Source organism: Cyprinus carpio, chromosome A11 (assembly GCF_018340385.1).
Source record: "Cyprinus carpio isolate SPL01 chromosome A11, ASM1834038v1, whole genome shotgun sequence".
Classification (NCBI taxonomy): domain Eukaryota; kingdom Metazoa; phylum Chordata; class Actinopteri; order Cypriniformes; family Cyprinidae; genus Cyprinus; species Cyprinus carpio.
In genome coordinates this window covers 23098608-23125672 of record NC_056582.1, presented here as the reverse complement: position 1 = coordinate 23125672, position 27065 = coordinate 23098608, and the positions used below count along the sequence as shown (strand labels likewise).

At 33.5% G+C, this 27065-nt stretch overlaps 1 pseudogene; it reads left to right on the top strand.

Annotated features, from left to right (window-relative positions):
* Nucleotides 1-27065, top strand: part of LOC109084562 — a 69774-nt pseudogene that overhangs the window by 26497 nt on the left and 16212 nt on the right.

The following is a 27065-nucleotide window of genomic DNA, read 5'->3' as shown; positions in this document are numbered from 1 at the left end:
ATTAATTAATTCATTCATTCATTTATTCATTCATTCATTCAATCAATTATTCATTCATTATTGTTTTATTTTCTTTATTTATAGATATTTCTTTATATATTATTTATTTATCATACTTTTTATTCATGAATTCTTTTTTATTTTTATTTTCTTTATTCTTTTTTTATTGGTTTACTTTTGATTTACTTTTATTTATTCTTTATTTATTGATTTATTTTTTTATTTTTTATTTTCTTATTTTTATTTATTAATTATTTTTTCTTTATTCTTTAGTATCTTTATGTATACTTATTTATTTACTGTTTTATTAATTACCATATTTGAATTTATTAATTATTTTTCTTTATTATTATTATTCTTTTTTTTTAATTTTTTTTTTTATTTTATGTATGTTTCCTTTCTGTGGAACATTATATTTAACCCCAGAACTGCTGAAATATGCTTTTAATTAAAGCATCATGAAGATGATTGTGGGTTCTACATACATGGCTGCCCATCTGATGTCAGGGGTGTGTGTGTGTGTGTGTGTGTGTGTGTGTGTGTGTGTGTGTGTGTGTGTGCTGATGTGGTCACATTAAAACCAGAAATAACCTTTATACAACTGCACAGACTTGAATACTTGGCCAATGCTTTGCAAGGGTACATCTGGTTGTACACACAGTACTTAACATGCACTCTTATCTGTGCCTTTAAATTAAATGTTTCATTATTCAAGGAGCTATAGCCATAATGCAAAAATATGATTGATTATGTATTAATTATATATTAAATCTGTACAATATGCACATTCACGCTTGCATACATGTGTAGAGTTTGTTTCTGGCCTAGTGAGATCAGAAACCCCAAATTTGTACCACATATCAACTGACACTATCAACTATAGTTTTATTTACTCTTCCACATGCATTGATTTAAAAGTGAGCAGAGCAGCTGCAGATGTTTAAGCATAAACACAAATGATTTAAAGTCGGTGATATAGATTCACAGCAGGAGTTGAGTTTTATGCAAGATGCTCTAGTTTATTCGCTCGCTGCTTTGACTAATCGCTGCGGTCGGCGCTGGAGGATCTGTTATTAGTTTAGAATGGAAAGTTATGCTTTGATATCTGAATGTTGTGAATATGTTTTGTCTTTGTTATCAGAAGCAGTGTAATCAAAAGCAGTGCATGTACAGGGAGTGTGCAACTGGTGTACGAGAGGGTCGTCTTTGCAATCTGGTGAAGAACACGGCTCAATATCGTCCCATAATTCATGTAACAAAGTGTTAGAAATTCTTTGCATGGTTTTAAATGTGCTTTTGGATGGACGGATCAGTTAGATGAAGTGTTTTCATCATTTGACTTTCTTTATTTAAAACGATCTATCTTAAGATGTAGATGCATTGGTGAATGTGAACAGATGTGGTTGATTATGGATTTTGTGTGGCTGCTGTATTTCATATGTGTCCGTCTGTGTTGACTGTAAACCTCTTTATCTGCAGGCTTCTTTTAAGTACACTAAGTAGGCAGCAGTGGGCAATGTGTTTCTCCGGTGTACAGTAGCTACAGTGACAATAATGATGGATGAGGCACATTTTCTTCATCTTAGCTTTTTGTTTGTTCATCAGTTTGTCAGTGTAAGAAATAAATCAGGAAGTCGGAGCTCTTTATTGCTGAATCAGGTAATGATTATTGCACAGACAGAGATCACTAGTCTTTATAAAGGCGAGTATCAGTTTTACTGTCGCTCATTCTCAGCGTTAGTGATTTTAGTAAACTCCTAATCTTAAGTATTATACTTAGCTTGGCTCTTGCCTCATTTGCCTTAATGTGTTTTATATAATAATAAAAAGATATAACAATAGTATATACACTACTGTTCAAAAGTATCTTATGCTGACAAAGGCTGCATTTATTTGATCAGAAATACAGTAAATACAGTAATATTGTAAAATATTATAATTTAAAATGACTGTTTTCTGTCTGAATATATGTTAAAATGTAATTTAATCCTGTAATTCAAAGCTGAATTTTCAGTCTTCAGTGTCACATGATCTTCAGAAATAATTCTAATATGCTGAATTGCTGCTCAAGAAACATTTCTGATTATTATCAATGTTGAAATTTTAGTGGGGGAAAAATAAACTAATGAACAGAAAGTTCAAAAGAACAACATTTATTTGAAACCGAAATCCTTTGGGTAACACTTTACTTAATGCAATTATATATAATGCATTATAAAAAAGTAGTTTTAATGCATTATTTATGTCTTGTAATGGACCTTATAATGCATTGTATGATCTCATGAATTATCGTAACTACAGTTGTAATACATTATAATACTTATCTATTCATTGTTATAACTTTAGAAAGTATATTGCATTAAAACACATGGCAAACTAGCCTTTAAGTATTATAATGCATTTTAACTTTGGTTACAATTATTTATGAAAAGATATAATGCATTACAAAATACAATATGAATACCTTGATAATGCATTATACATAAAGGCTTTTTGTAACATAAATGTCTCTTTGATAAATTTTTATGCATCCTAGTTGAATGAAAGTTTTAATTTCTTAAAAAAAAAGGTATTATCCGCAAACATTTGAACAGTAGTGTATGATAAATTTGGTGGAAAAAAATAAATAAATAAAATAAAATAAGAAATAATTGATCATTTAATTTAGCATAAAAAACAATTTAGAGCAATACCAAATGAAAATGAAATACATTAAATATATAAAATATGAATAAGTGCATGATATACAGTTTGCTACTGATTCTTTAGATGTGTGTGTTTGTTATGTGTGCATATCTGCACATCTGTGTGTGTTTGGGATTATAGATGTATAACTTACAGAACCAGAAACATTCCCTGTGAATTATTTTCCAATGTTTAAAGAAATAGTTCATCCAAAAAATGAAAACTGTCATTGTCTGACTTTGTTTTCTTCTGTAGAACACCTAAAGGAGATATGAGGCACAAATCTTTTAAAGGAATAGTTGACCCAAAAATGAAAATTTACTCACCATTTGTGTCCTCTGCAGTGAATGGGTGCCATCAGAATGAGAGTCCAAACAGCTGATAAAAACATCACAATAATCCACAAGTAGTCCACACCACTCCAGTCCATCAGTTAATGTCTTGAGAAGCCAAAAGCTGTGTGTTTGTAAGAAACAAATCCATCACGAAGATGTTTTTAATTTTGTTGTGAGTCCTCTATCCATAATATTGCTTTCTCCCATGAAAAAGTCTAATCTGAATCAGGAGAGAAATATGCACAGATCAAGCACCATTTACAAGAGAAAACAGTCTAAAACAGTTCTAAACAAATATATGGGTGGATTTTGATGTGAGAGACAACAGGAAATTGACTTTTTCACTGGAGGAAGCATTATTATGGATTATGGAGACTTATTTTGGCCAGAAATTCATGCTTGCATACATGTTTAGACAGTTTAAAGTTAAAAATGTCTTGATGGATTTGTTTCTTACAAACACACAGCTTTTCTCTTCAAAAGACATTAACTGATGGACTGGAGTGGTGTGGACTACTTGTGGATTATTGTGATGTTTTTATCAGCTGTTTGGACTCTCATTCTGACGGCACCCATTCACTGCAGAGGATCCATTGCTGAACAAGTGGCAGAATGCTGAATTTCTCCAAATCTGTTTCGATGAAAAAAAAAAAAAATAATCTATATCTTGGTACATTTACATTTCAGCAAATTTACATTTTTGGATCAACTATTCCATTAAATTTCAGCTTGGCATGTTTTTAAAGTTAGATTGGTGTGTTCTTGTGAGTTTGAATAGATGAAAATTTATTAAAGATCAGCTGGTTCTTTGTTTGTGATGTCATGCATAGCTGTATGATCTATTGTTGTTTTGACAGAATGACTCTGTTGGTGAAACAAATCTGTTGTAACACAAAGGAATCGTGTCTGAACATCATCCAACATCAAATTCCTGGCCAGTTTTCTTTCATAACCTCCAGACAAATCACATTTTGTGCAAAACCAGAAACTAAATTTAAACATCACATTGTCTCAACACAAACTGCATCTAAATGTTATGCTCCAGAAGAACAGAAGGATGAAACTGTGAAAGGTTTGCTTTCAGATTCTGGAGAACTGATTTTAACAGAATGTTTACTTGTTGCAGAATATTTTGTGGGTAAACTTACACCACTGACAGCAGGCGAGCCACATTTTTCTTCTATAACTCAAGGTCATAGTTGTGAATGTGCTACAAGAATTACTTTACCATTTAATGGCTGCTTCACATATTATAAGGCAAGTTTACTTATAGCACATTTAACATGTATGGTGGTGATTTTAAATCATAAAAGTAATTAAAGAAAATATGTAAGAATTTTTTTTAATTTAATTTTAAAGTAATTTAAGATAATTGTTGCTTAAAAAATGGTTAAAAAATGAATGGGGAACAAGGAAGCACAATTAAATGGATTAAAATGCATTCAAAAACAGTGAAAAGCGTAAATGTTTAACATGCATTTAAATGTAATGCAATGAAAATACTGAATTTGAGAATTCACAACTTATAGTTAAAATGCAATTTAATAAAAAATAATAATAAATATTTTTAACGAAATATGTAAAAACACTTTATTAATAGTATAACTTAAAATGTCATGTAGTTTGGTTATTATAAGCATTTTCTCTCAGCCTTTGAATTAAGCTGTTTTTTTGTTTTTTTTTGCTGCTGTACCTTCAATAAGTACATTATATATCAGAGGTATTCAATTAAAGGCCCAAAAGGCCCAGTCTATTTCTATAGACAGGCGAAATATAGATATATTAAATCTATATTTCCTTCCCAGTGGAGTTTCGGACAATACGATTTTGGAATAGTTATACATTTCCATTAGGGAAGCGATAGTACTTCGTAAAAGGGAAGAAAAAAAATCCTTCACAGTCAAAATAGCTGTTACAGATGAGGATATTGACCCCGATGAGATGTCTTTTCATTTTAACCCAGTTGTATAAGAATGTTAAAAGGTAAGATCAGATGCTTTGACTTTAGTAAAGCATAAAAATACCATATGTTTGCAGATATTTAGGAAACATGTTAAGTTCACATACTTGTTTAACCAAAAAACAATGCTACAGCCAGTTGTTTTACTTTGAAATGTACATTCCTTGTCGGAATGTGTGTTTTTGTTTTGGTCTGTGTGACTCCACCCACTGCTATTATACCCAATAGCCATTGGTTGATCAAATGATTATAAGGTGATGATCGTGTGATGAATACTGTGTCGGTTACTAAATGAGCTATATTTGTACACCCTCCTCCAAACCCCGTGTCTCCGTCTCCGTGCAGATGTGTGGCCTAAAGCAGGACCCCCGCTGCCATTCCGGCAGGGTGTCTCTTTCAAGTCCTTGACCAGCAGGTCGGCCGCGGGTCATGAAAGGGGTTCTCCATTTCCTTGTTGATGTTTCATGCTACGTTTACAAGACAACGGTGTAGTCAAAAATGGAAAAGTGATTTGCATTTACACATATCCGCACAAATGGGCAAAAACATTGTATTACGTATGCCAGGCCATTAGTTGGCACTGTCACCTTGTTAATAAACAGTACCTGTAGGGAAGTGATGATTATATGATGTGTATGATGCGTCTCCGCTGTTGGTTGTAATATTGGTGAAGTAAATCCACACTTTGCTGAAGAAGCGTTAGCAAACGAGCAGCAACAAAAGTACCATGTACTCCGCCATTGTTGTGTATGTTTGTCCACGCTTGCATTTAAAATCGACACATACTCCACACGTCTACATACCTAACATGTACTATGCATGCGCATGACATCACCGTTTTCAAAGATTCCCGTATTGGGTGTTTATGCGGAAACAATAAAGGTGTCATTTTCAAAAGCTTGCACTTTGAAACCTGTTTTCAAAAATATGCATTTTCAGTTCCCAAAACGCAGCTGTCATGTAAACGAACAGTCAAAACGCATAAAAAGTTTCCCGTTTGTGGCTGAAAACGTTGTCGTGTAAACGGCCCCTCAGTCTGGATGAAGATGATTATATGTGCAGGCTGGCATTATGAATTACTCACCTGTCAATCATTTTATTTTCACTGTGGTTGAATATAATAGAAGATACAGATTGTTTTAACGTTGACAGTGTGATCAAATTTGCAGGAGTGAAGGAAGCATCACCCATTTTCCAACATTTTATTGGATAAATTGTATCCGTCTCCTATTCTTTGTTGTCATCCTTCACCAAATATCCTTCTTCAGTACTTTTAATCTATTTAGTGATGATTAAATGTCGGTAACACTTTATAATATGGCTGTAGACATTAGCCATTAGTTCATGCAGTAATTAACATGAACATGAACAATGAACAAAACTTCTGCTGTATTTATTAGTTAATGTTTATTCCTAAATTTGACATTAAAATGAATTTATAAAGTATTTGACTGATGAGTTTTGAAAATGACAGATGCTAGATATATGACGTGTGTAATGGTGTGATCACCTCCGGCCACAGCTCCATTCACTGATTCATTATGTTTATTTCCCTCTCCAGCACACATCGCTCGGCTCTTCACGGGCCAATTTGCTGTGGTGAAGATTTTATTGAAATAATGTTTTGGGAAACCGACAAAACAATTTTCTCATAAACATCTCCATGTGTTTGAGTGTGAGAGCTGGATATATGGGGTGAAATGGGGAGGTTGGTTAAACATCTGCATGGAATCCTGAATGAATGGCGAAGCCTCTCGCTGTGAGGTTGGTTGGCCTGTTGAAGGACACAATTTTCCAGCTATTTCATTTTTTTTCTGATTAACTTAACATGGTTTAAGGCCAGTCAAATGCCAAAACGTCCCTTTCCATCCCATTTATATGATTTGTGTCCACTTGGGAAAAAAGAAGTGGTTTTGTTTGACATGGGAAGAAAACACTTACTGCTCCTTTTTTTTTAATGAGTGAGGCTCTGGACCTCCTTGAAATCGTCTAAAAGGGATAGTTCACCCAGAAATTAAAATTTGTTCTTAATTTACTGACCCTCAGGCCATCCAAGATGTAGATCTTCAGTTTCTTGAGTAGAACAGTAAAGAAGATTTTTAGCTGAAACCGTGGTTGGTGATTCATAAAATTCAAGTAAACGGCTGCCCATTTTTGAGAATAAAAAAAGCATATCAAGGAGCACAAAATTAATACTCGTGGCTCCTGATGATGTATTGGGGTCTTATGAAGCGAAATGATCTGTCTGTGCAAGAAACTGATCATTATTTACAACATTATTACCTGTAATCTAGAGCCTCAGGCAAACGGGGGAATGTCATTCTTTTCCACGAACTAGTTATTTTGGACGGTTTGTTTGTATGAACTTCTTCAATTCACTAGTTTGTTTACATAATCACACAATGACATAATTTATGGGCAATTATATTATTAAAGCACACAATAGTGATGTGAAACGTAGATTGTTTTACATGTCAAAAGCATATGAAGTGAATAAATGTCTTCATCAACTCATATTTTCACATAAACTGTGAGAGACCATAAAAACTTTAATTTCACTCCTTCTTTTAAATGCTCGGTTCACACATGTGCAGATCATGAGCTTGTCGGTCTCCGGATCGAGTCTGAACTGTTTTCTCAGTTTAGTGACTTTTAGAGAAACTGGAGCACAGAATGAGTTTATCATAGGATTAGATACACCGCTATTTTGGCTCATTTCGAGTTGGAGTGTCTGTCAGGCGTCCGAAGGTGAGTTTTGACTGAGTATCTCGTAGATCTGTGCTGCTCGAGCCGTGAACTGTTTCAGATGATTCAAAAGAATGATTAGTTCTCGAACACTCCAGTCTGTTTGCCCGAGGCTCTGGATTACAGGAAATAATGTTATAAATAATGTTCAGTTTCTTGCACAGACTGATCAATTCGCTTCATAAGACTTTAATATATCACAAGGAGCCTAAGGGATTAATTCTGTGTTTCTTGATACGCTTTTTTTATTCTCAAAAACGGGCAGCCGCTGACTTGCATTTTATGAACCACCAAGGTCCACAGTTTTAGCTAAAAATCTTCTTTACTGTTCTACTGAAGGAAAAAGTCACCTACATTTTGAATGACCTGAGTTCATTTTTCGGAGAACTATGCCTTTAAGGCAAATCTTTGAATATAATTGGAAAAGCATAATGCTTTTACTGTTTCTATAGGTTATATGCACATGTGTGCTTGTACTTTCTCATACCCAGAATGCACCAAACCCGTACAAGCAACAATGTGCACATAGAGTAAAAAAAATATGGAAACTGACAAACGGCCAAGGTGACAGTTTTCATATGAGCACTTTCCCATGAAACTCAACTGGTGGTCCAGATTTCAGTAGCTTCAACTAAATAATCAAAAAAACATTATTGTCAAATCCTGTTAACGTGAAGAACAGCTAAATGTGTCTTTCATTACACATATGATTTATTCATTGGCAGCAGACTGTCATGGGCAAAACCTCTTTTTATTATGACTTTGTTGGGCCCCTTTTAAGATGGAAAAATGGACAAAGTATATTATGTTTTAGTATGGCAATGAATTTCCACCAATAAGCACTTTTTGAGACGTCAGATGACCTATGCAATGAGTTTGTGAGTCTTTTTGGAGTCTGTCTCTACATACAAAAAAACATGAATAATAAACCTGAAATGTTATTTGCTATTTTATAAAAAAAAAATAAAGTATATGAATATAAACTTTTAGCAATAGTAATAGTGATGCTTAATTTAGCACCCTCCTGCATATAGAGGTGAAGTTTCATAACTGGTCTGTTTGAATATGTTCACGTGTCTCCATATTGTCAACATTTGGAAATGATTGTCCAAACTGTTGCAAATCTGTAAACGATCTGCATCTGTAGTTCAGACTGTAATGTGTTTGTTCTCACTCGCTGTCAGATGTAAACGAGTGTGAAGAGACCAATGGAGGGTGTGAAGCTCTGTGCTGTAACACCATCGGCAGCTTCTACTGCAAGTGTCCCGCAGGTCAAGAGCTCAGAGAGGACAGCAAGACCTGCCAGGGTGAGTCCCATCTGCTCTCTGTCTCTCTCTGTTTCTCTGCAGTTCATGCTTTTTCATCAGACAGATACTATCAGCAAAGACGGTGCTCTCACCAAAATGCCAGTCAAACTTATTGCATGTGGGTCATTTCCTGTTTGTTCCATTCAGCTAGGAAAGTCAGAGCTTCCATCTTAGAGAAGTGGAACAGAATGGCACCTGGAAACTCATGCAGAAATCTAGATCAGAATCTAGATGCATAATAATAAACCTATTTAGCAAATGTTTGCAGAGACAGATTTGCAAAATACGGAGATCCCCTCTGTTGATTATTGTACTCCTTCAGAACAACTTGTAGCATTGCAAACCTTCATTTCTCAACCAGAATTTGGTTTCCAGGAGATGTCTTAGATGGTAATCAAAGAAACAGGAAACTTTTTCTGGAATTGTAAAATGTCAGATTTGCCAGAAAATTTCTTTTAAGTCAGTTTTTTTTTTTTTTTTTAAACTGTGGGTCGCACTCTTGTGCCAGATCTGAAACCTCAAGTCTGGTTTTCAGCAGAGATGCTTTGACATGGTAGATATTTTCCCATGTCCAGGACAACTGCACAAAATAACACCAGTTGCTGATTGCATTTGCATTTGCATTGTACTTAGATAGATGGTGTGTGTGTGTGTGTGTGTGTGTGTGTGTGTGTGTGTGTGTGTGTGTGTGTGTGTGTGTGTGTGTGTGTGTGTGTGTGTGTGTGTTTATATATGACTGTAATGTGCTTGGCCACAGGAGACAGTTTCTATCTCTGGTTCTTCATATCCATCTGAGACATGCCACTGCGAGATTTATTCATCTTTCTGATGTTTCAGATATTTGTCTTCATCCTACAGATGGTTTAGATCTTGTAATGCTTTCATATTAAACCAAATCCTGCTTCACATATTTTATAGGTATTTGAATGCCAGAATATACAGGCTTCGGTTGTTTGGTTTCATGCACAGGTATATATGGCAACAAATTGCCATATTTTGTGATAAAATCATAAGGTAATTAACCAATTGTAATTATGTAAAGGAACAGGATTACAGCAGTTATCCAAAGAGAATCAAATAGTCTAGAGAGCCATACAATAATAAGCCTTTTATATGACTTCATGGTAGACAAAATTAGAACAACAGAATTAATTCCACTCAAAATTTACATTTTGATTGCATTCATGCATAAGTGTTGTGAAATACATGAGATGCAGACACGAATGGAGGAGAGAGTGAGTCAGATGAAGGGTTTTTCACAGGCAGGGAGGGAATAAAACCTGCTGTTTCAGTCCTTCTCTCTCAGACTGCTTGAACTTTCATTTGACATTTGTTGCTTTTACAATCATAGACACGTCAGATATTTGTGATTCAGTATCTGGTAAATCATGACAGGCTGGTTCATGTTTTGTCTCGTGTGTATTGGACTTAATTTTCATGCAGTTGATCTGGCCTATTATTCTGGCTATTGGCATCATTTGAGACACTGCCATAGGCCACACTGTTCCCATGGATACCACCGATTCACTATGGGATACCAGAGACCAGGTGAGAACATTTATTGGTCCATTTAAACTGAGGACTTCCACCTGAACTATTCTGCATTAGCGTCTTGTAATAGTTTCTGTATTGTTAAGAAATATAATGGAATAGTTGTTCCATATAGTAGTATAGAAATAATTTTAATATTTAAATCTATTGATTTTAACAGTGTAATTAGATTACTGTACTGATTACACACTCTCTCTAAAGTATTGCATTACTTGTTACTAATTACTTTCTATGTTCCATATTAACCTCGACCAGTTACAACAATACAAGGATAGACATGAAACTGCTCTTTTAATTCTTTCAAATAAATAATATAAAATTGCATAAATTTTTCTTGAACTGACCAAAGTGTTTGAGAAGGTGTCATTAAAAACATACTTTTAAAAATAAGATTTTGAAATCCACTATTGCTTTATATAGAATTGTTTTATAGTTTTATATTTAATGCAGTTACATCAGAAGTAACTGTAATTATATTACAGATTATATATTACAGTAATTATATTACATTAAAGTAATTGAATTTGAGTTTGAAATTACAGTAATTTGTTTTTTAGTAATGAATTTATGCTTATTATGTTTTTTTATTAAGTGATTCATTTAGAAATTAAATTCATTAAAAAAATAAAATAAAACACATATACATTTTGAAGAAAATGTAGTGGGTTCTTGCCGCAAACCACCTGCAAGACTCTAAGATGTTTTGATCTCTCAATTAGTAAAACGATTAGAAAGCATCAGATATGATTTTCGTGATTAAAATGTCTAAAACATATTGTTAACAGTATAAGGTCATCTGTCATCAGTGTTTTAGAGGCAGTGCAGAACACAGTCAGGAACTTCCTCCGCTGACTCAGCGTGCCGGTCGCCTCGAGCTACATCCATAAACACTGTTTAGCACTCCAGAGTATTCAATAGAAGCCAAACCGAATTCCCCACCGATGAGGGGAAACGTTTCTTTGTAATTTAATTAAAACCCCAACCAAACAGCAGTGTAGATGGAAAGTCACCTCGGTTCTGCCAGCTTTCCTGGCTGGAGACACTTTTCTGGCACAGGCATGACTCAGTGGCTCAGAATCAGCACACATAGTTGAAGTATTACTAAAGCGTGTGGGTTGTTCTGATTCCAGCGACGAATGAACCAGAACTTACCTTTGAAACGCCAAACCAGATTTTGGAGTTAAGAAGGCTGCAGTAATCAGCAAAATTGTTGAATATTGTGTTTTGGCGACTGTGTTTTCGCATGTGCTTTCCAGGCTGATATTATAATCAGAATCTGCGGTGATTTGCTGAAAGATGCCACATCAGTGGGAAATTAAAAATCACAAGACTGTTCAAGAAGTCAATTTAGTTTGAGGTTTGTTTGATGTTCTTAGCATTGGAATTGAATTGTTTCAAAAACAACAAAGAAAGCAAATATAATTACATGTTTCCCAGAAGACAAAATTAGTAGTACAGTTCATCCTGATCTTCAGATTCACAAAGTCTTCACCCCCAGCGCTTAATGCATCAGTAAATGTTTGAACATTTTGTAATAGTTCGAGTCCCTCAGTTGTCGTCATTGTAAAAAGATGGATCTTCAAATCATACAGTCACTGCTAGGAAGGGTTAAAAAATTATGCAATAATAATAATAGATTAAAAAAACACTATCATATAAAATAGTAAAAATATTATAAAAAAAAGTATTCAAGCGTATCTAAGCGTATCTAAACTTTTGAAGGGGGTCATTTTTATAAATTCAGCTATTAGTTTGTCTTGGGGACTATATGTAAACATCTTTTATGTATAATATCTTATTTCAGACAGTACTAAATCATTTTAAATCATTATATATGTATATATATGTGTATAAATTGTACCAATGTTTTTTTTTATTGCATTCCGCTATTTTTCATCACAATTAAAATTATAATAAAATGTGAAAGTAAAATTTTTCCTTCTCAAATTCTAATTAAATTTTTAAAATTGTTTTATTGAAATCCGCATAAAGTAAAGGCTGTATAAGAAATATTGTCTTTCTGTGTTAAATTTTCTTTGAAATAATGTCACAATGCAAATAAATAAATACATCTGACCTATTTTAATATATTTGCAGCAAAGTAAATCTTTGCAGGAAGCTTGTGATTATTGAGGCCTCCTGCCATCTCAGTCAGTAATTAAGATTCCACGATAGTTAAACACCGGCTGGTTCCCATTTCCAGTCGACTTTATGTACTGTTTAGTGCCATGAATACTTTCATAGACTCAGAATTGAGCTCAGCTGGTGAAGTATATAAAAAGATTGTTACCAGATTTAAATAACTTCTTTAGTCAAACTTCAACTAAAGATGTTTTGTCCGAGCGTGATTTGATCAAACTTGCACATGAATCTTTCTAAAGGAAAATTGTATATTCCATTTGGCTCCTATTATAGAATTACAGCTATTAATGTAAAACCGGCCAATGAAAACGTCTCCTGCGGTGATGTCATGAGGTGACAGAAACACAAAGCTGGTCATTAGTATATTACAGGTCAAAGGTCGCTCGAACACAAAGCTCATTTGTTCATTTTGGAGTCAGCGGCGCTTGCGTTGGCGACGTCTTGCAGGTTTTGTTTGGAGAGAAAGCAGTGTAAAGGCTAAAGAGACCTGCTGTGGGATCGTATAGATCTAGACACTCGTAACTGAGTGATTTTTAGGATTTTTTCCCTCTCAGCAGGAGAGGACACCCGCAGGAGCGGTCAAATCAACAAGAGTCGACTGCCTGTGCGCTTCATGTTAGTTTACTCTGAATCTAGCAGCAAAAATGTGGCAGAAACTTTTACTGTATTTCTGAGCTGTGACTTACAGTGTTGGGAAGCTTCTTCCAAACTGTAATTTCTCAAGATTTACATTTACATTTATGCATTTAGCAAACGCTTTTATCCAAAGCGACTTACAACAGTGCATTCAGGCTATACATTTTCTTTACCAGTATGTGTTTTCCCTGGGAATTGAACCCACAACCTTTTGCGCTGCTAACGCAATACTCTACCACTGAGCCACAGGAACACTATGATGCATATTAAAGTAAAAGTCGCTTGTGTCTTCAGAAATTATAAGTATGCGTTTAATTGAAAGATAATCATATTCAAATATAGTATATTTACATATAGGTGGCAATGATGTGAACAGATGAATTTATACCAAGTCCAACGACACGAAGATGTAAAAACAATAAAGATTAATTGCTAATGTTTTACAAGAAAGTATACTATTTTAGTTTTTTTACTTCAAAATTTCATTTTTTCAATCTGTTACTGTTACCCCAGGGAACCCGTCTGCGTGCGGGACTCTGATCCAGCTCTCGCTGTAGCTGAGTAAAAAGAAGAAACGCTGAATAATGAAACATGAAGACAATAAACACTCGACTGCGACAGTGTATAGTTTATCTGTGTTCTTCAAGCCATCTCAGGTATTTTCATAATAAGTGTGAATATGTACAATCCAGCATACCTCAAGTAAGCAAGGTTTGGGTTAATCAGCCGAGAGTTCAGGGTGTAAGTGACGGTAAGTTAACCTTGCTTTCTGGAACACACCTCTGGTTTAGAAACGCTTCTCATTACAAGGGCAGATGTTTGACGTGTGTTGCTTTTTTAAATGCACGTTATAAAGGGAGGCCTTTCCTCATTTCAGCACGTGAACTCACGGACACTCAAACAGAGGCAATTAAAAGACAAATAAAACACACAGAAAATATTTAACCACAAAACCGTATAGTCACAAGTGCGTATAGAACCGTGAATATCGTACAGAACGGTTCAATTTTATATGGAGAATTGTGGCATCCCTAGTATACACATACATACATATACAGTACAGTATATATATAATGACCATCTGATACTTTTCTAGTTTCCCTTGCATTTTTCGTGAGTTTACACTCATGAAGTCAAGCGATGTGGGAAAGACATTTTAGTTTGGGGACAGCAGCTGTGCCAATGAAGCATGTCTGTCTGAAAGCTGATCTCAGAGCAGTAACACTGTTTTTCTCAACAGGCTGTGACTCTGTTAGCTCTGATCTCAATGGGCAATGTAGCTTCAAAAGCCACAAAACTGTTTGAGAACCTACAACATTTCAATGAACCGTGAATGTACTTGTTTTCTCTTTTTTGTGATTGGTTCTTTATCTTGATGTGAAACAATTGGCCACTTCACTTTGTTTATTTGTAATCTCACTGCTTGAGTTTGTATGTAAGGAGTTTGTTATTTATTTACTCCTGATATCCAATGTTTATCCCAGGCCAGCAGATTCTGTTTTGAATTTAAACCAACTGATTTAGTGTGCAGAAATTAGTGGTGAAGTAAAGATGTACTAATACCAGACCTTACCTGAATCTGATGAATGCTTCATAACACTATATTAAATTGTGTGTTAATGTTTTCTTCTGCAGATATTGACGAATGCCTGGTACATAATGGTGGCTGCCAGCACAAGTGTGTGAACACCAGGGGTTCGTATCACTGCCAGTGTAACGCTGGATCTCGACTGCACGTGGACGGACGCACATGCATTGGTAAAACACACACGCAGCCAAACCAAACCTTACCAAACCTGCCCAGGCTCATGTTACACCCCAAAATCACAGGACGAAAATCTGTATATCTGGCTTAAAGGAAATGAAGCCTGTTTTTATGACTATTAAAACTGAATTACTGTGTTTCAGCAAAAGTGGAATTGAGTTTGATTCAGACATAAACAAGAAATTTACCCTTTATAACCTATATTTATAAGAGCATCATTTTATCCACACATCATCCATACATTGTTCTATCATCGTTCTGTCATTCCATTCATTCACTCACCCACTTATCCATCCATTAATTCATCCATCCATCCATCCATTTGTTCTATCATTGTTCTGTCATTCCATCCATCCATCCAATCCACTCATCCATCCAATCATTCATGCATCCATCCATCTATTCATTAACCCATCATCTGTCCATTGTTCTATCATCGTTATATCATTTGCCCATCCATCCATCGTTCTATCCATCATTTACTCATCCATCCATTATCCATCATTCTATCCACCCATCATCCATCCATTGTTCTATCATTGTTCTATCCATCCATCATTTGCCCATTCATTCATCGTTCTACCATTCTATCCATCCATCTACCATCCAGCCATCATCCACCCATCCATACTGTTCTATCATCCATCTATCATCCACCAATCATCCATCCATTGTTTCATCATCATTCTAGCATTCCATCCATCCACCCATAATTCTATTGATCTATCCATCATTTGCCCATCCATCCATTGTTCTGCCATTCTATCCATCCATCTATCATCCACCTATCATCCATCCATTGTTCTTTCATCATTCCATCATTCCATCCATTCATCATTCTGTCATTCTATCCATTCATCATTCTGTCATTCTATCCATCATTTGACTATCCATCCATCCATTGTTCTACCGTTCTCTCCATCTTTCTATCATACACCTATCATCCATCCATTGTTTTATCATCATTCCGTCATTCCATCCATCCATCATTCTGCTGTTCTATCCATCCATCCATCATCGTTCTATTGTTCTATCAATCCATCCATCATCCATCCATTGTTTTATCATTACTCCATGCATCCATCCATCAATCCATAAATTGTTTTTATATGTCTATCCATAATTTCATTGACTTAAACGATAAAACAGGTTCATTTATATGTTACCATCTGAAAATCATTTTGATTTAACTCACATAATGTATTGTACAGTGTAATTCTCCTCTAAAGGTAAAAAGTGAGAGAAAGAGAGAATGACAGACAGTTAATCAGAAACACAAAGGGCAGAGGAAGGAAGCGGAGTGTATGATTACAGAACAAATTGCGTTTCTGGCATGAATCTGTCCACTGTATGTGTGCTTATAGAGACTGATTTATAATTGAGAAGTTTGAAGTGATTTTCAATGCGTTCCTTCGTTCATGTTTTGGTTGGTTGAGTCATTGATGTTCCTACAGCAGGAGTCATTTGAACTTGGGAACTGCTAGAGTCAAACACGAAGAGTCTTTCCTTTGTTATGACTGGTTTGATCTTTAAATTGAACAATAATAGCTCAGTGTTGTCTTCTCAAAGCGTCTCCACCAGTATGTCTGTCTGCTTGTGTTTAGCCATCCACTTCTGCAGCGTTGGGAACGGCGGCTGCGAGCATTTCTGCGTCCAGCAGACGGCGGGTCATTTCCAGTGCCGCTGCCGACCCGATTACAGACTCGACGAGGATGGGAAACACTGCAAATGTGAGTCTGACCACACTGATGTTCAACTGCAGGACTTTCCCATGAGCATTACAGATGTCTGATGTTAGTATGAGCTTGACAACATATTTACCATCACAGTTTTACAGCACTTCCTGATAGTGGGATTTAAGCAAAACTAAAATGCAAAGCACAGGTGGAGACAGACTCAATGTGTTACAAGTAAATGAGACGTGTGTAGTTTATATATGTTGTTACTATGGAGCCTCTTCCAGATAATACCAGCAAATAAATGTTCTTTAAAGAATAGAATGTGTATTTCTTTAAAAGGCATTTATTTGTCATGTTCAAAACATGCTTTTATGTTTTTCTATTGAACAAACAGAGATGTTAGGCAAAGTTTTCAAGCTATTCTTTACACATAACAAACATAAGGGCTTTTAAGATCCTAAATGGACAAAACACCATAATTGCATTACAAGTTTGTTTAACAGTGTGCACATCTGATAAATAATCTCACAAAAACATGCCCAGGTCACATTACAGACAATAATAATAATAATAATAATAATAATAATAATAATAAATCTATTAATTAATAAATAGTAAATTTTATATATATATATACACACACACACACACACACACACACACACATTTCATCTAAATTTTTTGTCATATATATGTTTATATTTACAGTACTTAAGCAAAGTTATAATATGAACTTGACTTGAAAACATATGTAGTACTTTTATGAAGCATCTGTGCTGCTTTTTTTTTTTTTTTGCTCTTTTGACATTCAGCAGAAAATCAAACAGGTTTATGTCAATATGAAGGAAAATAAATGATGTTTTTATAGTTTCAGTTGCATTCATTAGCAATGAATACAGAAAAACCTTGACTGTAATGATCTCCACACACAGATATGAATGTGTTTGCTCTGATTAACAGGTCACAGTGGAGCTGTTTTTTGCAAGGTTGAAGCATTTATTAAACATCATTGACATATAATGCACGAAATTTTCAATTCTCAGATGATTGAATATGCTGATAAGTGTCCTAATGACAGAGAATTTTAACTGTACAAGTAATATAAAACATTCTTTTTAATGTCTTATTGTTCAAATGTATTTCAAGCCAAACACTTTCATCCTTTGAAGTTTTCAAAGAATCACAAGAACAGCTCAAGGAGATTTAGTGGAAATATGATTTTGGTCTTTGTGATGAACTTGCCCTTTGATTCACTTGATGACACAATATCACAAGCTGGTGACTTCAGCAGGGACATGTCTTTGTGTCTCGTCTCTGAGGTCATCTGGAGTTGAACACAGACGTGTCTCGCTCTGATGAAGGATCATGATTGCAGAATAATTTCTGCCATTCGGTTTCTGTAAAAGTGTGATTGTTGGCTGCAGACAGATCATTTCACTGCAGCTGTTGGACGGACAGAAACAAGTTGATCACACTGATATGTGAAAGGAGTTATTCAGAGCAGCTGGATGAGGATGATGGGAAATCAGTGTAACAAGATGATAAATCTCACAAAAACATATCCAGGTCACATTTCACCCTTAATAATAATGATAATAATAATAATAATAATAATAATAATAATAATAATAATAATGATAATAATGATAATAAAATTACATCTATTTTTATGACCAGTGTTTCCTCTTTACATTCTGTTTTTTTTTTTCATAACAAATAAAAGGGAAATCATTAACAAGGTATTTGTGGGAAACATTATATTATTATTTTAATGACAATTTGAAAAGAAAAGTTTCTTAATGCAAACTGCATTGAGGTGCATACTAGACATGGAAAAAAAAAACATTTTAATGTACGTATCACATAAAGGAAATTATGCCTATTTATGTTCACCCAACAACCTAATAATGGCATTAATAGGAAAGCTGTGACATAGTCTGTTGTTCTGTCATCAGTGTTGAATCCGTGTGCGGAGCGAAACGGAGGTTGTTCTCAGGAGTGCAGCAAGGATGGAGATCAGGCCCGCTGTGGATGTCGTTCAGGTTATCAGCTGGCTGAAGATGACAAGACCTGTGAAGGTAAAATGTACCTGGATTGTGACCTATATGTAGTGTAGATTGTAGAGTTTGTGTCAGATGCTTATAGAATAAAGAGCTGATATGACATGTTGCATGGGACATCATATCTTCATACTCAAGTGATCTTTGAAGTGTAGTGTAAGTGTTTGTGTGTGTGTTTTCCTTGCTTTAGACATTGACGAGTGTCAGACGGGCCAGGCGGACTGCGCTCATGGTTGTCGTAACACTATGGGATCTTTCATGTGTGTGTGTCCCGCCGCCTATGAGTTGGGTGTTGATGGCAAGCAGTGCTATCGTGAGTATGATCTGAGTCTGGACCGACCCCATCAGATTCCATGCAACATGTCTCACATATGCAGTAAAAACAAGAAAAAGCCCATTAAATCATTTGTTTTTTGTTTGTTACATTCTTTCAGAGTGTAAAGAAATAAATAATGTGCATATATATGCAAATGCAGAAAGGAACACAATAGAATAGAATACAAATGGGTGTGAAATATATGAAAATGTCATGTGGTTATTAAATGCTTCTTTAACTCTTTATATGTTCTATATAAGTTCAAAAAAGTTTTTTGTTTAACATTTAGTTTTTAGTGGAATTAACTTTATTACCTGTTAACTACTCTTTGAGTATAGACCTGAAAATGAAATTTCAAACTGTTGTAAATCTTGAATGAATTGGAGCACAGGCGTAAGTTTGGTATTTTTTTGAAGAAGAAACATGGCAGATTATTGCCGAAGTGAAAAAAGTGAAATTTAAAAAGAGTTGTAGAAGTAAAAGTTTATTAAGATAAAAATATGCACATAAATACTATTTAAATGTTTTTATTTTTTATTTTTTATTAAATGTACATTTTTTAAAACTGCAAGAAAATTAAGGGCATAAATCTAAAATTGTGTTCCAGATTTGGTGGATCGTTTCCCATTAATTTCCCATGTGTTGTGTGGGTGTGTTTTCCACTCTCAGGTATCGAGATGGAGATTGTAAACAGCTGTGATCATAATAACGGCGGTTGTTCTCATCACTGCGAACATTCAACCAATGGACCAGTGTGCAGCTGTAACCAAGGATACCAGCTGGACGACGACCACAAGACCTGCATCGGTAAAGAGACTAAAGTGACCATTTCCTGTTTTGCTGTACAAGCACAGTATCCGTGTGACGTCAAGGTGTGTGTTTTCATCTGTCAGATATAAACGAGTGTGTAGATGGCAGCTCGTGTTGTGAGCACGACTGCACAAACTATCCTGGAGGTTACGAGTGTTACTGTACAGCCGGATATCGACTGAACGCTGATGGATGCAGCTGTGATGGTATGACACTCAAAGAGAGAGAGAGGAAAAAAAAAAACATTTTCAGTGATTTAGGGATCTAGATCCAGAAATGTGTTTGCTTACAGATATAGACGAGTGTTTGGCAGCAAACGGAGGATGTGATCACAGGTGTCAGAACAGCGCAGGATCCTTCCAGTGCTCCTGCAGACGCGGCTATCGTCTCGATGAAGACAGACGCTCATGTATATGTGAGTCTTCAGCCTGTCATGAACCTGTTTTCTTTTCATAATCATTTTTAATACAAGAAAAATAAATGAATTATTTTAAAAATAATAAATTTAATTCATACAATACAAATAATACATACAATAAAACCAACTTTTACTGTATATGAGAGATTCATCAAATAATGGAAATATTCTGTCCGTCTGTCTTATTTGTCTGTCTTATTTTAAACAATTGTTAAAATAAATATTAAATAATATTTATTCTAAATATTAAAGTATATTATTTTTTGCAAATGTATTAGCAAATGCATTATATTATATTATATTATATTATATTATATTATATTATATTAATTATATTATATTATGTTATATTATTAGAGCAAATAATGGAAATATTCTGTCCGTCTGTCTTATTTGTCTGTCTTATTTTAAAACAATTGTTAAAATAAATATTAAATAATATTTATTCTAAATATTATATTATATTATATTATATTATATTATGTTATATTATATTATATTATATTATATTATATTATATTATATTATATTATATTATATTATATTATATTATATTATTAGAGCAAATTTTGGAAATATTCTGTTTGCTAAAATGATTTTAAAGAGTGCTTCAAAAAACAACCGTTCTGTTTTTAAAATATAAATTTAAATATACACAATCATTTTAGTTTTAAAATATATATTTTAAGATGATTACAAATATATTATATATATATATATATTCTATATATATCATATATATATATATATATATAATATATATATATATATATATTATATATATATATATATATATATATATATATATATATTATATATATCTATATATATATATATATATATATATATATATATATATATATATATATATATATATATAAATATATATATAATATATATATATATATATATATATATATATATAATATATATATATATTTTTTAAAACTAGAACAATTGTTTTTTAAGCATTTCCTTAAAAATCCTTCTTGCAGGTAGAATATTTCCCTTATTTGATTTACTATAATATATCTAATAATATAATTATATCTAATTAATTATATATAATATAATATAATATAATATAATATAATATAATATATAATATAATATAATATATAATATAATATATTATATTATATTATATATATAATTATTAGATATAATTATATTATTAGATATATTATAGTAAATCAAATAAGGAAAATATTCTACCTGCAAGAAGGATTTTTAAGAAATGCTTCAAAAACAATTGTTATAGTTTTAAAAAATATATATATATATTTTATTCTGATTATATATATTATTAATACATTTATTTTTACTTGTTTTTAATTACTTTTCTCCTGATTGATTTCAAATTAGACTTCTAACAAAGACATCTTGACTTCTCCTTTATGGTGTGTTGTGGATGAAAAGGTTTGTCCTGGTAACGTGGGTGTGGTGAAGTGATTTAACTTAAAAGCCTAATTTAGTTTAATCAAGGTCATTTCATCATGTTAACAGCATTTTGCAGTGACTTGATCAGAAGGCCACGATCAAATCTCTATCCCTTGACATATGAAAAGTATCTTAACATGGATAACATGATTCTATTTGTTGAGAGTTCTCAAGATATTAAATCGACGATCATCAAAAACTGAAGATTTGCAGATATTCAAGTATAGTTTATGTAATGCAACATTATTAACAGTGGTGCACATAAGTGCGTTTTTAAAGTGTACTATAAAATAATTGTATTTTCATTTAATACTCTTTTTGATTTAAAAATATAATAGTATTATCACACTTTATTATTATTACTAAACAAAGTGCAATAATACTATTATTATTATTACTTTATTTTTTTTATAGTAGGGTCAGAAATCTTCAGGTGTTCTCATGAGAACCAGACCGAAAAACATATAGTAGCCATCTAGTACATTTTAAGCAAGCATGACGCTTAATTAAAGGAACGGTGTGTGTGTCAGTGCTGGAGGCGTTGAGCAGCGGTCAGACGCTGGACAGACCTCAAGCTCAGCTCACCATCCTGCAGGACTATGAGCAGATCCTGGAGCGATACGACGACTACGAGGACGACACGGGAGAACTGCGCGCTGAGAGCACCTTAACTGAGAAATTCAGTAAGAAACACAGTCATGATATTATTTGAGTTAGCAAAAAGCATTTGTTTTATGGTTTTAGTTTAAGTTAACTGTAATAGCCCTGATGCAAAGAAGCTTTTAATTGGTTTTAAAGTAAAACTCCTGTCTCATCTGGTGTGTGCAGTATGTTTGAATGATTCGTTCGGCTTCGACTGCAGTCTGTCGTGTGAGGACTGTGCTAATGGAGGAGTGTGTAACAAACACAGAACCGGCTGCGACTGTCCTGACGGATGGACGGGACTCGTGTGTAATGAGAGTGAGTTTCTCTGAAAGAGCCACGACCGAGTACTCAGCCGGATCATGAATACACAATACATTCATATGAACGGAAAAATAATTTCACAGGAGGAGAAAGATTTGTTGTTGTTGTTGTTTGATAAAATGACAAATCATGCTCTATGAAAAACATGCAACATGTAAAGCCTGACATATGAAATATTAGTCGAAGTTTATATCTCTCAGTTCTGAGAAAAGAAGTCAGAATTACCTTTTTTATTTTTTGTGGAAAAAATGAATTTCCATAATACAGTGTTGACTGATGAATAAACAAATAAATGTTCCTCAAAAGCCTGATGATCAGATTTGATCCATTTGAACATGATTTTTCTAAAAAATGATGTCTGGATAATCAATAAAGCTAAGTTGCTTCAGTGCAGTACGTGTTCATTTGGAAATATTACTAACAAAAGTTATTCTTATTTTTAGTGAAGATTTCACAGCTAAAAGGCACGTGAACCACAGCTGAAGGAGGATGTTTTTATAATTATACTAAAACGCCTTTTACTTGCTAAAAATCATAAACTATCAATCAGACGACAGAAAGCATGTGATAGATTGTGTGCAACAGGTTTTCAACAAAGTTTTGATCATGTTGATCATTTAGAGGCCTTAGAAATTTGTGTATCAGATATAAGCCAGTAGGCTTTATAGGGTTAATTTCAGGTTTCTTCCTACTATGTATATATATTGTGCTGCATGTCTTTAAAAGCTCCTGACCTCTTTCTTTCTGTGTGTGTGTTGTCCAGCATGTCCAGAGGGCTTGTTCGGCAGGAATTGCTCATTGAGCTGTAAGTGTAAGAACGGCGGTGTGTGTGATCCGGTCACCGGGAGCTGCCGCTGTCCACCAGGGGTCAGTGGAGAGCTGTGTCAGGACGGTCCGTTTACTTTGACACCTTTACTGTATGAAGAGAGACATAATGCAGACATAATGCAAATCATTTATAATATTGATATCGATGCAATCAATTCAGGTTGTCCCAAGGGTCTCTATGGGAAGTTCTGTAATAAGAAGTGTAATTGTGCAAACAACGGACGGTGTCATCGCACTTATGGGGCGTGTCTGTGTGACCCGGGACTGTACGGAAGGTTCTGCCACCTACGTGAGTGCTGTACTTTGCCACTTTAACTACACTGTGCATTGTAGAGCAATTAAAACAGGCTCCAGTTGCAACAGTGCATTGGATATTTGTAATCTGTTATGACTTTCTGTCTTCTGTGTTCATGCAGCGTGTCCTAAGTGGACGTTTGGACCAGGCTGTTCTGAAGAGTGTCAGTGTGATCAGCAGAACACTGTAGAGTGCCACCGTCATCATGGCGCCTGCATTTGCAGGCCGGGGTATCGGGGTGACACCTGCAAAGACGGTCCGTTTGCATAATGAACGTCTGAAGTTTTACTAATGCAAGGTTGCATTGCACTGGAAAATATGCATTGAAATGCTTTAATGAAATACAAGGAAGAGAATAGGAAAACTATCTAAAAATAAAAGTACAATAAAATAATACAAATAAAAAAAAAATGGGTAGTTGATATATAGCATTTTTATCTTTTTTTATTTTAAATTTGCTTGAAAATGCTTTAATGAAACAAAAAGGGAAAAACATGGCATCTAAAATTAAATTAAATAAAAAATTTTTTTTAAAATTTGCATTTGAAATGCTTCAATGAAAAAGAAGGAAAAGAATGGGTAAACAGTCTAAAAATAAATAGATTAATAAAATAATACAAATAAAATAAAATGGATAGTTGATGCATAGCATTTTAATCTTTTTGTTTTAAATTTGCTTGGAAATGCTTTAATTAAATATGAAAATGGAAAACTGTGCAATCTAAAATTAAATTAAATAATAATAATTATTATTATTTTTAATTTGCATTTGAAATGCTTTGATGAAAAACAAGGAAAGGAATTGGAAAACAATGCAAAAATTAGATTAAAATAAATTTTTAAAATAAAAATAAAATAAATTAACACAGCATTTTAATCCTTTTTTATTTAAAATTTGCTTTGAATTGCTTTACTGAAGACAAAATGGAAAACAATGCAATCTTAAATTAAATAAAATTGATTGTTGATGCATGGCCTTTTAACCTTTTTTGTTTTAAATTTGTTTTGAAATACTTTAATGAAATACAGTACAATTAAAATGATTGGAAAACATGCAATCTAAAAATAAATAATAATAATATAAAATAGAATAAAAACATTAAATAAAATAAAACATTTAAATTGTAGATTATTTATACAAAGTATTATTATTCTAAGTGATATTATTATATTTATTTATTTAATTTATTTTAAAATTAAATTTTAAATGCTTTAATTTAATACAGGGATAAGAATTGTAAAGCATGCAATATAAGAATTAAATTATTAAATTAAATTAATAATTTTAATAAAATGGACAGTTGACAAAAGTTTTAGATTGAGATACAGTATATATGATCCGTATTAATTGTTTTTCCTTGCAGCGTGTGAATCAGGCTTCTTTGGCTCTGGCTGTGATAGTAAATGCTCCTGTCCGGCTGGAGTGACCTGTGATCATGTGACCGGAGCGTGTCAGCCGCAGTGTCCAGCTGGAAAGAGAGGAGATAAGTGTGACCAAGGTACATCATGTCAAATTATAGATATATAAAGTGTCTATATGACAATAAGGTCATTAGAGCTAAAGTATTTAAAATGCATCAGTCATTGATCAGATCAATAACATAAAATTATAGATGCATGAAATGTCTATATGCCATTAAGGTCATTAGAGCTGAAGTATTTGACATGCATCAGTCACTGATCAGATCAATACAGCTGCATGTGGATATTGAATGTGGTTTGATTTGTCTCCCACAGTCTCCTATTAAAGCTCCAAATGTTCAGTACGATAAATGTTTGTCTTTACTGTGATAGATTGTGTTGATGGGAGATTTGGGATTGGCTGCTCTCAGTCATGTGACTGCTCAGGGTCACCATGTGACAGGATCACTGGCCAATGCTTGTGTCCTGCTGGAACGTTTGGAAAACATTGTGAAAAAGGCATGTCATACTTATATTGTTCTATATTTTTCTATTGTTTTCACATCTATTAATGAGACCCTTAGCTTATAATTAATAAATAGCACAGTATTTAAATACCGTAAACTTGTATTAGTGGCTCATAGACAAAATAATCCTGTAAGAAAATTCTGCATGTTTACATAATGTTGTTTAACCCTTGTGTTATGTTAAAATTCTGGGTACATATTCAATGCAATTAAAAAATCACACCATGAAAAAACAATCAAACAAACAACAAGAAAATCAGGAAAAAACACATTACCAAAAAAGCCAATAAATCCAATGATTTTTAAAACTGTATTTAACTATTAATATAAAATATTGAACTATTTTTAAACATTTGTTTTTCCACAAAATATGAATATTATAAGCAGTATTTTATTTTATTTTTAAATTTAAAATTTTATTTGTAATTAATTAATTAACTTTTATTTGTATTTTTCATTTACATACATTTCTTCAGATATATAACTGTATTTAATTATTAACTATAAAATATTTAACTTTTTAGACATTTGTGTTTCACAGATTATGAATATTGTTAACAGTATTTTATTTTATTTTTAAATGTAAAATGTATTTATTTTTACTTAAAATTTTTATTAGTTTGTTCCTTTATTTATTTATTTATGTTTATTTTGCTTTTTATTTTACATACATTTCTTCAGATTTAAGTGTCTGCCAAATGCATAAATGTAAATGTAAATACCCTCAGAAATATATTTTGAAATTGTGCACCTGCCTTTAAACATGAAATTTGTTGAATTATCCAAAAATTTGTCCAGAAGTCCAACTGACATCATAACATTACATTTGTAATAGAAATTTTGTATGCACATTCCACAACACCTCAGTGTTGACACTGCAGGCATGTTCATGAGCCGATATGAGAAATAATCACACAATTTCAAGAAAAACAACCTGGGTTAACCAGTGTTTCCGACAACTAAGAAATGTGTTGTGGGTCATTGAGAGTCACATTAATGATACTGTCCAGATATAGAATTCAAACACACTATGTTTCTGCATCAGAGTGTGCGGAGGGTCGCTGGGGCGTTGAATGTCGGGAATCATGTCTGGCGTGTGAGAACGGAGGCCGTTGTGACCGGCGTAACGGGACGTGTGTCTGTGCTCCCGGATTCATCGGCAGATTGTGCCAGAACAGTGAGTAAATCTCTGTGCTTCT